Source organism: Phasianus colchicus, chromosome 7 (assembly GCF_987193195.1).
Source record: "Phasianus colchicus chromosome 7, bPhaCol1.hap1.1, whole genome shotgun sequence".
Taxonomy (NCBI): Eukaryota; Metazoa; Chordata; class Aves; order Galliformes; family Phasianidae; genus Phasianus; species Phasianus colchicus.
Genome location: NC_143442.1, coordinates 26,616,192 through 26,632,500, shown reverse-complemented (window position 1 = coordinate 26,632,500; position 16,309 = coordinate 26,616,192). Strand labels below are relative to the sequence as shown.

The following is a 16,309-nucleotide window of genomic DNA, read 5'->3' as shown; positions in this document are numbered from 1 at the left end:
GGGAACAAACAAACAAACTCCACACTGCTATTTCATAAATTATAGTAGATTCAAAAGTTGGCTCAAAGGTTTTGTTCGCTTAAGCCTGCCCAACTTTCATTGCATCTTTTCAATCACACAGCCTCTTCATTCTTTCTTGGAAGCCAGGACCCCTGTGAGGCCAAAACTCTTCCCAGCAACATCAATTTCCTGTTCAAACTCAGAGTTTTTATCTGTCACCACTACAACTAGCATTATATGCTAAATATCCTTCTTCCAGTGTCCCTGCTACATAAAGTATGGGAAAAGTCAGTGAGTCAGTGATGCTGTGTTTAAAATTTACAGATATCACATACTGCAGAGGCACTGCAACTTTCTAAAGAAAGTTGCCCAATTTACACATTTTTCTGAAAGTAAAATATTTGAGGCTTTAAAGTACCTTATTTTTCCTGAGTCCCTACAGAAAAAAAAAAAAAGAAAAAAAAAGGGATGTTTCCCACCTTTACACTTTCATGCCTTTGCAAAGACACATAGATCACACTGCTCCTCTATCTCTTTTGTCACTTCATACAAAGTCAACATTTATCCTTCTGGAGAGACTTCTCCAGTGACCACTGTAGCTCTCACATCACTAAGACACAGAAGAGCAGCAGATTCATGCCCATCATCTCAGACACATTCACTGTAGCACCACAGACAGCTATGTTATCACCTTGTGAAGACCTTCCCTGGCTACCTTGATCACCCTAGTCTCTCCAAGTTCTCTTCCAATATGCAACTGGTGCCAGCTCCTTCCATCATCTGAACAGCTGCCTCCACGTGCTCCAGTTTCCCTTGTTTCAAGCTGGAAATGCTTAGCCCTCTTGTTTCTTCTCTCTGCTATTTATGCTAGGTCCCCCTCCCACCACAGGCCTTCAGTATGTGCTCACAGACCTTTCTCCCCCAGGTACTACTGCAGGCCTTAGGAGAACTTCACGTTTCTTTTCTCACAGAGATCATCTGGGGGCTTGTCTTTTGCAACCACAAGTTGGCCTCCTGGTAGAAGAGAGGGCTTGAAGTAGACAGGAGAGAGAGCATCTCTGCTTAAAAAGCCTTAGTTTTGTCTCATCTTGCTATAGTCCCCATCATCAACACACCTCTCACATTCTTCAGAATGCAGCTCCAGGCCACCCTGAGACCAGGAATGAGCCCCCCTTGTCATCACGAAACCATAACAAGCCCACAACAACCATGTGCTGTCAGAGGCAGTGCCCAGGAACCCCAACCATGTCTCCCCAGTCTTAGAGAACTCAGTGTCAGCGGTTTACGGGCTGGTTCGGCCCAGTTCCGTGACCAGCGGGGCGGAGGGATCTGCAGATCTGCGCCTCTGGAAAAGGGAAACAGGGGACCCCAAAATAACTGAAAACAGCGGCAAGGATCTTAGGTGAAGCAAACTAATTTACTAAATATAGTATCAGCAAAATATAATAGAGAGAGAGTGTGTGCAAAAGGTGGATAGGCTCACCACAATGCTGAGGTGAAAAGTGAAGTCCAGTTGAGCCAATGAAGAAAAGCAGACAGAGAAGTGCAGGCGAAGAAGAGCAGGCGAGGAAGAGAACATCAGGTGACCTTGCCAGGAGTTACATCTCCTCGCTGACCACAAAGCCCCCTGAGGAATGCAGTTCTTCTCCAGACAGGCACCCGGAACTTGAGCATCAACAGTCAAACCCCCAGTGCATTACATGATGTTATGATGTGGAATACTGATAATCAAAAATCATGAAACTATGACACTCAGGCAGCTGGGGAAGCACAAGGCTCATAGAGGATAGCAGAGACTAGTTTATTTAAATACCAAATAATTTTTAGGGTTAAAGCACTCAGGTTTTGTCAAGCTGTTTATTGGTTTTGAAAAAAAGTGGCATAAAATAAACTAATTTATAGTGGTTTGTTGAAGGATCTCCCTGAGCCTCCGTTCTCCTTACAGACCTCAACGATTCCTACTCAAAGGCAGTACCTGGCCCAGGAAAATCTGTTGCAGCTACCATAAGAATGAATGCAGTAACACCTACACCTGCAGCAAGCAGCACACAAAAGCTTTCTTCCTGCTTCACTTGCCTGGAGGACTCAGATAGAAGCAGGCTTGGCTCTCACAAAGAGCAAATCAGCTACCTCACATGCAGCCTCTCTGTATTATACCTGGGTTCTTCTCTTCTAGAGACTCACAGAAGAGGATACAGCATCTTAAGCTACAAACAGATTGTTTGTACTCTCCCTCTCAGCTGATTAACATAATCTGGGCATTTCTGTACTTGACCTTCATTATCCCGAAGTCAGTGTCTGGAATGCATATTTACCACCAGCCATGCAGCTTGGTACAACTGTGTTCAGGGCAGAGGCAGATTTTGGTCCTGGACACACTTTGCCTCTGGCTGTGGGAAAAAAAGTCTTTCTTACTTTCTTTTGAGGGGTTGTTATTATTATATTTGTTAACATTTCAAATGTTGTTTATGGGGGGCAAGGCGGGGGAGACATTTGCTTTAGTTTCAAGTTGAAACTTATCTTCTGTTGAAATTCCAGATGCCGGAAGCAAGTTACAGAACAACAGTATTTTTCAGCTTAAGACAAAAAGCTAACAGACAAAGTAATAAGACAAATAATAATAAAAACATTAAAAAAAAAAAGCACAGCCATTAATTTCAGTGAGACAAATAATAATAAAACCAGACCAAAAACAAAAAAAAAACAACAAAAAAACCACAACAACCATTGATTTTGGTCTTAATCAACTTTGTTTGCATAAAGCTGCATTCTTGGCAAAATGAAGGATTTTGTCTAAACAGTTGCTCTACCTGCTCTGGTTTTCCAAGTTATTGCACGGCCAGGAGTTTGAACTGAAAAGATGTGAGAAGAATTCACTTTAGGAAACAAAGAACAATAATGAGGACACTACAGTGCTGGGTTACCAGTGCAGGTTTTTCAACAGCTATTGGTAAGAATGCCTTTCTCAAGTTTCCTCTCACCTTATTCTTGCTCCACGGAGCAGGATATGTGAAGGAATACCAGTTGTGCATGAGGAGGCTTTTGGACTTCAATTGGGTTGTGCTAGTGAAGGCTTCGGGCTAAGCTGTATTGGCTCCCATCACATCTTCCTCTGCCTCCTGGGAGCAGCTTAGAGGTGGAAGGAGAGACCTAACACAGTGAGGTTCACCCAGCAACAGCTAGATTCCATATGGGTAATCGTATCTTCTGCCTCTTTTATTTCCCATAATGGGAATTCTGGTTTAGTAACTGCATATTAAGCCCAGACACAAACAATTTAGATTATTCATATGAAAATGGAATAATAACAGCCTTGCTTTGTACTTTTGCACTCACACAAGCATTTTTCACCAGAAGCTTTCAAAATCAGTAGGCTTCCCCTTATACGTATCCCACAGAAAAAGTTCTGTTCTTATTACCCTAGAAATACACACATTTTTTCTTACGTAATATAGAACAGTTTAAGCTCTAGAGTTTACCGTCTAAGTATATAGATTAGACAAATCTGTACCACAAGAGAAAGGTAAAACATCTTGCCAGAGATAAATGATGAGAAAAAACACTTGCACACTCAGGTCCCACCACCCCTTGCCAGATCATACAGTCTTGCACTGCATTACTTTCTCCAGACATTTTCAATGAAGCCATACTGAACTGGAACATTATTCTTTTGGGCCATTCACACTAACAGGCTTTATGGCCTCTTGAAATAATTTTGTTGCTTTCTTTGGTTTAAAACCAACAGAATTAATTCTTCAAAGGTGGAACACATAGGTTGCAAGAAGGAGATAAGAGGACATCTGCAACTAAAGGACTATTCTGACTATTCAAAGCTGTCTTACAGCATTAGCAAACATACAAAATCACTTGATCCCTTAGGCATCTACTGCACTTGTTTAGCTCTTGATGGCAACACACTTAGAGTTTAGTCAAATTCTGAAATTGAAAAGCAGTTTCCCAGTGTGCTGCTTCAGTTCAAAGAAACAACTTAGACCCATCCCACAGGAGGTAAAGAGGACAGAACCCCATTTTCCACTTTATACCATAATGTTCAGCACAAAGTTTGAAATGAATTATATGATAACCTGCATCCATAATCATTGCTGAGAAGCATAGCAACCCTCTTACTGCTGAGTGAATTTATTCAAATGAAAAATAGTTTGAAAAGTATAACGACTGGTGATTTTCATAGCTCATTTCTCAGAAAAAAAAAAATAAATTAGGACAACTAAAAGTATTTGGAATTTAGTCAATCTTTTGTCAAAAGGGGAAACATTACTGGGAATAACAAAAGTTTCTAGCTTTCAGTTTTGAAGCACTAATTTCCTTTGAGGTAGACTTTTGAATACAATTAACTAAACAGGGACAAAATCATAGAACAGTGAGCATGGAAGACTTCTTAGGACTGAAACATCTGAGCTAGATCTGTACAGGAGAGATCCCAAAATACAAAAAGCCATCATGAGTCACCTAGGGTGGTTTGCATTTCACCCTGTATGACAGGTTTGTGGGTTCAGGTTCACATATTGTTAAATAGCTCTCCCTTGCACACAGAGGATAGGTGACCCCGTGTCATAGCTGCCCCGGCCACCTGCAGATGTGCTGGTGTCATAGAGCAAATGTTACATTTTCCTTGAACGTTTCCTTGTACGTTTCCTTGAACGACAGTGGCACCAGAGTGAGCTAGAAGAGCCTGTCTCAGAGGAAGGCAATTTCTGCAGGGAGAAGGATTGTTTTCTCATGGCCAGATAGCCCCCCACCCAGGATGGTTTGAGACCTTTTTGTACATTGTCACAGCCAAAAGACACAGAAGCAGGTCCAGGAAGAAAACCTGAATAGCTGTCACAGTGCTCAGTGCAGCCACTCCTCTGGTTTTCCAGGCGTTGCTCAGAAAACCATTTGAGGAAGGAGGGCCCCTGTGGGCAACAGCTGGCTCCGGACCAGGCTGAGGCCAGATGCAACTCATCTTTCTGTACAGACACAGGGCAACAAGAGACAAATGTGAATGAGAAACCAAACTTCCTCTCATGAAAGATTAAAAAAGAGTCCTTGTAAAACAGGACAGAAACTATTCTTCTAATAGTTACCTTTTTATTACTTTTTTATCCTCCTCCATTAGAAGGGAAATATGAGGGATGGAGGAAGGAAAAAAATGAATTTTTCAGCTTGTCACGCAGGCTGCCAGCCACTCCAGGCTAATGGTATCCCCAAGTCAGGGAGAGCAGTCTTCTAGGAGTCACAGATAGAGGACAAAAGCCACTTGAAAAGTGCATGGGTCTCAAGAAGAGGGCAGTCATGCCAGCTTGTTGGGACAGGTCTGTTACAAGTGCAGCCAACTCCTCTCAAGAGCTGGCAAAACTGAACAAGTTCCACGAACTGCTTTGGATCTGTTGAATTAGCATTACCAATGAAAAAATGATGTTGTGCTAGATAATTTTTCCTCAGCTCTTGTTGCATGATACAGATAATCAGAGAGGGGGCAGTCATTATTACCCCACGCAAATATTTATACCATCTTACACATGAAACACAGTACGAACTAATAGGATGAGCTCTGGAGACTTTGTCCCGCATGCTGTTATATACCTGGAGCGCTAACACATGAATACTTGAGTAGCAGGATAACACCAATTCCTGCAGAGAGAATGTGGGCAGAGATCCCACAAGTTACGCCTGAAAAAGAACTGATTGAGGTTGCCAAGTTTTGTCCGTGTGTAAATTTACAGTTGGTGGCATTTTCCACTGTGAGTGTCATTGTTAAGATTTTAGAATTGGATTGAAAAAAAAAAAAAAAAAGCATTTGACTGAAACTTGCCATTCAACTTCTCATCATCAGAGTATCAGAGTAAAATACCATACTGTACCAAGAATGAAAGGAGAAAGAGAGCGAGGGAGAGAGAGAGAGAGAGAGAGAGAAAGAGAAAACAACAACATTTAGCAGGTTTTAAAATTATGCAGATATTTTTAATGGCTTTGGAGTATTCAGACACTCACTCATATGTCAGAAAACAGATTTGATTTATAGGAATGACATTTGGCAGAGCAATTAATCCATACTATGTTCTAATCATGTTTGGTACTAGGAGAGGAAAAAAAAGTCAAACTTAGGTTTAAAGCTGACTGTGCCAGGAATTATTTTCAAAGAAGGCTTAGAAGGGTTTTTAGTAAGCTCAAGGACAAAATCTGGTCTTTTATTCTTTTTCTCCTCCACCGCTTAACATGAGAATAAAGCCTGCACCCCATTTTTGAGTTGAAACAGTTAGATCTCGTCTCCATTGGAGGTGAAATGGAAGTCTGGATCTCTTTGGATCTCTGCTAGGTAGAAAAACCCTCTTTTCCATATTATTCCTTAACTTCAATGAGACTGTCTAAATGAAATCTTGGGAAGGAAACTATGGATGGTTCCTTAACAAAAACTCCATGTTTTATCAGGCAAAGCAGGGATTTGCCTTTGTGTAAATGCCACTTGAGGCAGAGCTCTTGTTTTGTTAGAATGGAACTCTGATATGCCTCTACTTTGTTCACAAGTTTTCCTTTTGTGACATGTTTCCTGAGATAGAAATATTCAGTTTATCACTTGGCACTGATTAGAGCTCTACCACCAGAGCATTTACACTTGGCTAAGGGGACTTCTCATTCCCCAAAGTGCAGTGCCACTTCTTCAGGCACCTGTGGTAGCTTCCATGCAGCAGAGACCCACACCCTAGGCTGCAGCTTCCCTCCTGCGTGCAGGGTGGGACCTTCCTGGGACCTTGTCTCAGGCCCTAGAACCCTGTATCCCCAAAAGGAGTGTTCTGCTGAGACCCAACAAGCTTACCTAGGAGGTACAGCTGGGCTGCCACTTGGCCAGCAGGTTTTCTGACTGTTCTTGCTCCTCTCGCTATGTCCACAGCTGCTGACACCTTTCTTGTGCTGGGCTGGTTTTGTACAAGCGTGAGCCTCTGCTGCTTTTATTCCCATCCCTGACATTGATTTCTGCAGGGAGGAAAAACAATCCCATGTTTATCATCCAGTGTGACAGACATAGCCATTAAGAAAAGCTTCTCTGACAAATCCATTAGAGAATACAAGAGCAAGCACTACATGGTCGCTTTTCACTTACAGACTTTGCAGAAGATGCGAGTTAGCTCATGCAGTAACTGCATCATGTCTAACACAGCAGTAGTGCCAGTATACCAGAAAAAAATCTCTCCTAGAGCCTATTTTGTCTCAGATCTTTCAGAATTAAAGCTGACAGCTGTTCCACAAAATACCAACGCTGGATATCTACTTGAATTTGAACCATGGATTGCCTTCTACTAGTGGCTGGGCATTCACCAACAGATCTAAAAAATCTAGCTCTTCATGTGATTTTTCTTGTTTTTGTTGTTGGTTTAGATTATTATTTTTAAAACCACACCAATTCTAATAACACTGTTTCATATCCCGACTCTTGCTTAATTCATTCATAGATGAAAACCACACTCCCTCCAGAATAGCTTTAAAAAGTCAAGGTTACACTTTTAAGGCAAATAAATAATTATTTTAGCAGATTGGCCTTAACACCTGCTATGAAGATTGCAAAACCACTCACATTCTACCTATAACTCAATTTTCTCACACTCATAACTTAGAAAATATTTGCCTCTGGGTTTAATAGCTTCCATATTCTTTTCTGTCTGAAGATGTATCGTTAAATATTATTACTACTGGAGGTATGTTTGGGCAATGTCTTTCAGCCGTATTTGAATTAAAGGGAGAGAGAAGAAAAATTCCAACCAGATGCACTATTTTTGGAAGATGACTACAAAGAACAGCTGGCATAAGCTAGCTTCTGCTGAAAATTATACCTCTAGGAAACAGCAAGGTAAGAGAGAAAAGTTCAAAGACACTGAGGAGTGATTTTGAGGAGCAATGTAGGAGCCACAGACCCAAGAGCCAAGCAATGACCCAGTCCTGCACAGCCTCACCTTGCTATCCCAGGCTGGCCAGTTCTCTGAGTGCCAAGGGCAGCCCCATGCTCACTTTGCCCCGTCCCACAGACAGCCTTTATTTAAGTACAGGCTTTGATCTCAGCTGGTGCTGCAAGCCACTCGCTCCACTTTCACTACGTAAAGGCAGCTGGTGGGTGGATTACCCAAGGCATGGATTCACAGATGACTTACAGTGCAAACACTGACAAAAAAAAAAAAAAGCCGCAAAGTAAATTTAGGGTATAATGGTATAATCACCAAATGTGGCATTTCAAGTGCCCTGCATTTTCCAGGGGAACATCTCAGACTGCTGCACTCCCACACAAGTTACTCAGCTGAAACTGGAGCAAAGATCCCAAACCTAGAAATCCTACATGTGCAAGCATCTGGCGCCTGACCTGCTCAGCTGAGTCAAGACAAAGACTCTTATTCAACTTAATTGGGCCACATTTCTACCTGAACTCGAAGTCCAATTAATATATTTTCACATAAAATAGATTATTTTGCCATGAAAACATTCAGTTATATCCTCCTGAAGCTTCATCTCAGATTTGATAGTTAACTGGTGCTTTTTCCTTGCGTTGACAGAGACAGACAGCATCTGAGTAGTCATTATTTCTCACAGAAGTACACAAAACTGTAAGTGTTTCAGGTTTGATGTTACAACCGCTCACTGTCACCTCAGTATCTGCTGCTGCCAGTTATTCCCTCACAAGCTCTTTGTCAGAGCGCTTATGTTTCTGCTGGAAGGCTTTCAAGTTCTCTTTGTGAGCTGAAATCCACATCGCACACATGCATACAGGCATGCACACACTCTGCTGTAAATATCATAAACAAATGATACCACAAGTCTTTTCAAAGCATCCTAAAGAGCTCTTCTCTTTCACAGGAAAATGTACATAGATCTTTCTGAGGCAGCCTTACACGCTGATTTCTTTTTAATAATAGCAAATAGGTGTTTCCTCAAAGCCTGGATTCTATTGAAGAAACACACTCCAGACTTCAGATGTGGCAGCATGTGGGTATTCTCTCTCATTTTAGAACTCAAGTTGCTATAACAACCTACGGCATCTGCTCAATCCAGTACCTAAGTGTCGTTTTTGTTTTGTTCTTTCCTTTTGGGTCTTCTATTCTTCTCAAGTCAAGTGCTTTGCTTTGGTTTTTATTTAAGGAGCTAGCTTATGCTCCAATGTCTATATGTAGAATGAGCTGAAAGAAGACAAAATCTGTGCTGAAAAGATCACAATTTCCAGAGAGTATCTGGCTGGGTGGGATGAGTTTAGGGCTGGGCCCAGTTTCTGACAAAGTGAAGATTCACCAATTCCTTACATGAACTTGAAATTAAGTTCTATGACGCGTGAAAGGAGAGAGTTCTCTGATGAATAATGGACAAATTATGGATACTACCAAGGAGCTAGAACAAGAGGCAAGAGATGGAAATCCGGTCTTGCCTAAAACTAATCAACCACTTTTCTCTCTATTTTTTCTTTCACCTTGCTTGATTTTTTAATGAAATAGATATTTTTTCCAGAATTAAAAAAGAAATGGAATGTTTTTCATTCATACTAGAGTGAGCGGGAATATTTAGACAATACAGTTTGAGTACTGGTTGGCTTCCTAGGCTTCTTGTTCCACCATGCAGCACTCCTTGTGAAGAGGAGCTTGTTACTGCTGGATACCCTTTCCATGGTGCATCACGGAAGTTGTAGCCCAGCTACCATGTCAATGGAACTGTAGCTGGGGGTCCTATGATATAGACAGAATGCTAGCTTCAATGGAAATATCTCTATTTTAAGATGAAGCTTTTTTTTCTGTCCATGTAAGTCACATCCACTAAAATCTGCTATCCACCTAAAATGCTTCTCACAAAAGCATTTGGATTTTCTTATCAGCCCAGTTCCAAAATGTTCTACAGTCAATCAGGAGATAGCTGTGCTTACACAGGTTTGTGCAGTTCTCTTATTAATGGTTTGTCAGGAACCGGGAAGGAAGATGCCTGAATGGCATTAGGCTGTGTATGCTGAGTCTCCAAAAGTGACGGAAAACACAGACAATACTCTACAGAGCATCTGGCTGTCATCTGCAAGTCTGTGCACAGATTACTTTTAAGTGAAGTGAGGAACAAGCTGCCCTGTCCTGACCCAAACACACCTCTGAATTCTCTTCCCTGCACCAATACTGCTGAGGAGTGTGCCCAGAGCTGTTGATAAGGTAGGATTTGCAAGGTTTTAGCTGCCATGTGAGCTCTTCAGGGAGATGGCACAAACTCCTTGTTGTCTCATGCAGCTGTCCCTGCCTGCAAGTGAATTTGCTAGCAAAGACAGCATGCAGCTAACGAGTGACCTGGGCAATGGGCACAGCTAAAGCAGTGTCTTCAGCCTTGACCACTCTGACTCAAATAGCAAATATTCAGGGCATGAGTTCACAGGGACCAGCAGGCACAGCAGCAAGGAAGGGTGAGCCACGCAGATGGATGGAAGATCAGAAAGATCTGGGATCAGGAGTACTCTTGTGGAACGCGAGATGGCTCAGAGCCATCTGAGAGCACAGATAGCCTTCATGAGAGGCTATCTGCGAGAAGTGTGTTCTCCCACAGCTCTCCCTGGTCTTGTGCCACCACCTAACCATATCATTCTGAATCTACTAAGGAGAGCTAGATACTGGCAAGATGTTTTCCACCTTGCATAAGGACTTTCAGGGCCAACTTACTTACTTTCAAGTAATCCAGTGCCACGAAAGCTCCCATGAGGGGCAAGCAACCTGGTTTCCCAGTTGTCTCAGGAAGCACAAGATGATTTTCTCTGAAATCACACCTTTCTCCTTCAAAGCTTCTGTGTATATTTCGTAACTTTTACATATGTCATTTCTGTACGACAGCCACAGCTCCCACCTGGAGTTTTACAACATTGTCCACATGTTACCTTTCGGGCAGGATATAAATGTGTTACTGATACTATTTTTGCACTACAGAGAGAAAGTGAGAGAAAAAGAAAGCAGAAGGAATGAAGTTGCAGGCCAAGTGCCAAACTGTGGCTCACCTTGCACTGAGAAAAAGAGAATGCAGAAGATCGGCCTTTCCCATTAGTTTGCAGAGAAAGGGTCTCTTTCTGGGCACAGGGACAAATAACATCCTGAGCTGCCAGCAGCCACACTGCTGGTCAGACTTTGGAGGGCACAGCCACTCCTCACCCCCAGCAGTCACCATAGCCTCAGAGGCTCAGCAGGAGTGGTGCTGTGACACTCGGGCGGTGCTGAAGGCTGTGGCAGGTCTCAAGGCAGAGCAGGAGAAGCCAGGAGCAGACCACGTTGTCAAGAGAGGATTGGTCACATTGTGCCTCTTCACCACTTCTACTGCTGCAGTCCCTCTGCACTCTGCCATGAGATCCATATACTGCACTTCCACAATTAATAAGGGAGAAATGACGTGGGTTGTTTTCATTCTCTCCCCAAACACAATAGGATGAGAGCAGTCAATACAGTGAAAGGAGGCCTAGCTGCAGGGAGAGGCACTCCATGAGTGCTGCTGGGATGGGGGCAGGAAATCCAGCAAGGCACACGCAGCTAGCGTGGGCCTTCATTGATCCACAGCCTTCACACTGACAGCGCTTTGTTTCTTTCTGCAGTCTGAAGGCAGAAAGCACATGAGTCCTCTCTGCATGTTTCCAGCATAGGTAGGATCCCTGTGGAAGTAATGGAAACAAGTACGGAAGCACAACAGCAACTGTAACTATTGTAGAGATCAAGCAATGCAAAGTAAAAGCGGAAAAGGGGGCCCTAAAGAGGATTTCAGTGCTCAGATAGAGGTCTCATAGAATCACAGAATCACAAGGTTGGAAATGACCTGCAAGATCATCTAGTCTCATTTAAAAACCCAAATAGTGTGACAGCTCCAGATCAAGAGCCACAGAATGTCTGCAAGCAGACTTATCCGTCAAGCACTTCCCAGTGATACCAGTCCTCATCCTTGCAGACAAGCAAGCACAAATGTTTGTGAGTAGAACAATAAAACAGAGCTAAGAAGTGAAAGCACTTCCAACACACATGCACTCAGTTCTGTTACACAGGATGGTGACACTCTTACTTTCCTTCAGTCTTTCCCTGCGTTGCTTTAAATCAGCACAGGTTAGCTTTGCTATGCTCATTTACATCAGCTGAAGACCTGCTGTTCAGTATAAAAAGTATGTGATAAATCCTTACACATTAATCTTAATTAAATAATCTTAATAAACCACTTAGACATTCCCAAAGACTGGTTTTTGGAATTTGAGGACTTCTACACAAATTCACATCTAGTAGAAGACAAATTCATATCTAGTAGAAAATGCAGTCACAAACTGTTCTTTTCCTGCATGCTTATTCAACTTGAAAAAATACTACTGTGACCAAAAAAATAACATCTGAATACCTTAAATGGACACATTTATTTCTCATTTGCTTTACCAAGAGTTCTTCTTGCTGATTTTGGTAGGAAAGAGTCCATGTTGACTCTTATTCATTCAGCAACTTTCTCTAAAACTCAGGATGAACTGAATGCCACTCTGAAACCTGAGTGGGAGATAATACAACTACAGTCAGACTTTTTGTTACCTAATGCTCTGATTACAGTGACTTGATCTGACCCAGAGACTTCATTCCTGGGTACAGACCACAGACAAATGAAATATTAGGGCATTTCATCATAGATGTGGCACTTGCAACCATACTGAAGTTCCTTATGAAAGCTTCAGTAAATGCTGTCTTGAAATCTCCCTTTTTAAGCTTTATTTTATACTCTAATACTAGATATTCATTCTTGTCCTATGGATTGAATCCAGAAAAGCCCATCAATTTCTTGGTTGTATCTCTGCACTGATATTTAAAAATCATAGATTTAAAACATCAGTTCACTTCTCTTACTGTGGTGAACTAAAATCCTGGTGACAAACGTCCTGATAAATATGGCTGCTCTCCAAATTAGGATCCAGAACATGGTATCAAACCCACTGGAGATTTTGGGGAGGTGATACATGTTGGGAGGAAGGTGTTCCCCACCAATTATCCGACAAAATTACAAATCTGCATAAAGCCCAGGTACCACTTTCAGCTCTCTGCAGTATGGTTCAGTGGTGTTCCAACCTGGACTCTTCCATATGTGTAAACAGCTTATTAATAATTCTTCTGCAACCCAGAAAAGAGAAGATACTGCTTGTGTTCCTCAGGCAGGCTGGGACCAAAAGCAGACCAAGAGATGTTTAGAAGTATTTTCATCAGGAAGCAGCATTTCCAGCTGTACCACTAACACTGTTCAAAATGGAAAGCAATTTTCTTCCTGGCACCATTTCAGAAGATTTAAAACGCATCATTCTAATTACTGCCTGACAAATAATCCTGGAATGCTAGCTAAGAAGTTTGCAGTGCAGACAACAAATACATTATCATCAAAATGGTATACTGAACTTTTTATGATATCTAATGTCTCTAGGTTATGAATGAGTGAAAGCATCCTGTGTCACTGATGGAGATATAGCCCTCTAGCACACAAACTGAAGGTTCAAATGCTGGTGTGCCACAGTTCCAGGTCCAAGGTCGTTTTTGTTAGTAAGTTTAGAACAGTTACCAAATCTGTCTTCTGACTACTCATCATTTTGTATGGTTATTTCATTCAGTAATTTCAGAAATTGATAGAATTCCTCCACATTCAATTGACACTTTGCAGTTCTGCTAGTTACAGAGCGATTGCCTGGTCTCAGAGAGGTCAGAGTTTCCTTTATTGAGGCCACATGTAGATCTGTATCTGCTTGTAACTATTCAGACTTCTTCAGAGGTCTGAATATTTCCTGCTTTCTCCTCTCCACAGATTTCTGGCAGTGATTGGGATTTCCCTGCTCCAAAACATCATCAGGAACTTCATCCTCCTCACAGTACAGCCCTGCTTTTGCAGTCCAGGGGGTGCAGGCTTCTGTAGGCTTTGGCTGCGAGCACTTTGGTTGTTGGCTGAGGGGATGCCTGTGCCAGCTTTTCAGAGCATCACCTCTCACTAGCAGGAGGTGCACACTGCATGCACAGCTGATTTAAAGCCAGGCTAGTCCAGGTTAGTAAGAAGATCAAAAGGGAAGTTACAAGAGGTTAGAAAGGAAGACTGTTATGTGCCCCTTGTCCTCACAATGCAGATGCCCAGTACAGGCACAAACTCAGTAACATAAATGAAGGTTGTGCCAACTGTAGGCATCTCTGGCAGTAACTGCTTATCACACAGGCAATGTGGACTGATTGCGAGGTGTTCCATAAATTTAAGCCACCCTTCTCTCTTTTTTCTCTTTTAAGAAATAGCTATTTGACATAAACATCTTTGTTTGGCGTATCGCTAGGAGATCTGCTGCTAATTATAATGCTGAACCCAGATGCTGATGGAGGAAATTAATCTACGTCCTGCGCAGTTTGTTGGGCTTGTTTTAGTAGGTTTGCCAAATATTTAGTGAAACCCTCATCTGACTTTTATTATCTGGAGATAGATATTAAAGGGCCAAATACTGTTCCCATTCTAAATGGTGTAAATCTAGACAGCTCCATGGAGGGAAATAAACATAGTCACATTACTATGGATTTACATGACATTAGTTTAGGTTTACAGTACTGTAAATCCTCACAAGTGGAACTAGGAAGCTAAACCACAAACACTCTGCCATCTAAACCTGGGCTCTGCTCTTAACAGCCGAAAAACAGAGTTTCAGTCCTGAGTGAAATGCCAGTATTCAGCATCTACATGCTGCATATGCTACATCAACATATAGAAATCACTTTTGTTTAACATGCTGGCCTACACTTGTGGAACAAGTGACATCGAAACAGCTCTGTTCAGAAAGGCAAAAAGCATTTCATGAAGCAGTTCAAGAGCTAAGCTGCTCCAGGGGCTAAAAAGCCTGCTTCTCCTCCCTGGCCTGGGTTCCCCATTGCACCCAGTCACAGAGGAATACAGCAGTGGGAAAGCTGGAAGGGGAACTCCAGGGTGAATGTTGGTCTGAGGCCCATGGGCCTGGGGAGCTTATCCGGGCCCCCAAGCAAAACATTTCTGTTCTAGAAGGTCAAATGGTCCAACCAAACAAAGCAGAAAATAATGGTTCAGCTACAGAAGAAACAACTTCTTGGTAGAAAACTTTTGTTAATGTCTTTCTTCCACACCCATTTGTACAAAATCATATTTTCCTGTTGCAAAACTGACAGAGAGGGAACACCAAAATATCTGGTATTCCCCACACAGAAATGTAAGCTTTTTTCAAATGTGTTTGACTCTAAGCATCAAGCTAGCTTAAAAAAATAAAAAGAAAGAAAATAATCTTTAAATCCCAAATCCCTGAAGTCAGCATTCCCCAAACAGAAGCAGATCCATGTTGTGAAAAATGTATTTTCTGTGAGAAATAAAACTGACAGAAAATTTCCCACCCTGCTCTCAGACAAAACTGAGCAAGCCAGAGGAGCATCCCTGGATGCCAGCTGACATTTAGGGCTGTAGTATCAATTGAGCAACACAGACCTAGACAGGAAATTTTCTAGGGAAGAAAAGTCCTCTGCTCTTATTTTTTGATGTTGGTCCGCAATATCAGAGGTGGATCCTGGTGGTGTAGCAGTAGAGGTTGAACCTCTCCCCCATATTCCAGTACATGTTGTATGTGACAGCAGCAGAGGAGCAGTCTGACAAGATGGTGTCTGACATGGAAGCCATTTGCGTATGAAGCAAAGGTGTGTCACTGAATTCCTCCATGTGGAAAAAATGGCACGCACTGACATTCAGTGACACTTGCTGAACATTTATGGAGTGGTCATCAATGGCTCCATGTCCAGGTGGAAGCCGGTAACAAGTGGCATCCCCCAAGGGTCTGTCTTGGGACCGGTGCTCTTTAACATCTTTATCAATGACAGCGATGATGGAATTGAGTGCACCCTCAGCAAGTTTGCTGACGACACCAAGCTGAGTGATGCGGTCGACACGGTTGAAGGAAGGGATGCCATTCAGAGGGACCTCGAGAGGCTAGAAAGGTGGGCCCGGGTGGACCTGATGAGGTTCAACACGGCAAAGTGCAGAGTTTTGCACCTGGGTCGGAGGAATCCCAGGCATCCCTACAGACTGGAAGGAGCCGTCCTTGAGAGCAGCCCTGTGGAGAAGGACCTGGGGGTCCTGATAGATGAAAAACTTAATATGAGCCAGCAGTGTGCCCTTGCGGCTCGGAAGGCAAATGGTATCCTGGGCTCCATCAAAAGAGGGGCGGCCAGCAGGGACGGAGAGGTGATTGTTCCCCTCTACTCTGCTCTTGTGAGGCCCCATCTGGAGTACTGCATCCAAGTGTGGAGCCCCCAGTACAAGAAAGACAGGGAACTGTTGG

At 42.6% G+C, this 16,309-nt stretch overlaps 1 protein-coding gene across 11 annotated transcripts in view; it reads right to left on the bottom strand.

Moving 5' to 3' along the window:
- The window catches only part of LOC116233958 (uncharacterized), a 235,334-nt gene that overhangs the window by 177,520 nt on the left and 41,505 nt on the right, over positions 1-16,309 (bottom strand). For 9 of the 11 annotated variants that reach the window (XR_016468363.1, XR_016468362.1, XM_090144265.1 and 6 more), the window contains one exon: positions 6,818-6,975. The exons of 1 other annotated variant lie outside the window; for it this stretch is intronic. The gene's annotated coding sequence lies outside the window, so the exon portion shown is untranslated. Of the gene's footprint in view, positions 1-6,817; positions 6,976-7,949; positions 9,435-16,309 lie in introns of those variants that run through there. One more of the 11 variants, XM_090144266.1, reaches the window with a different exon arrangement.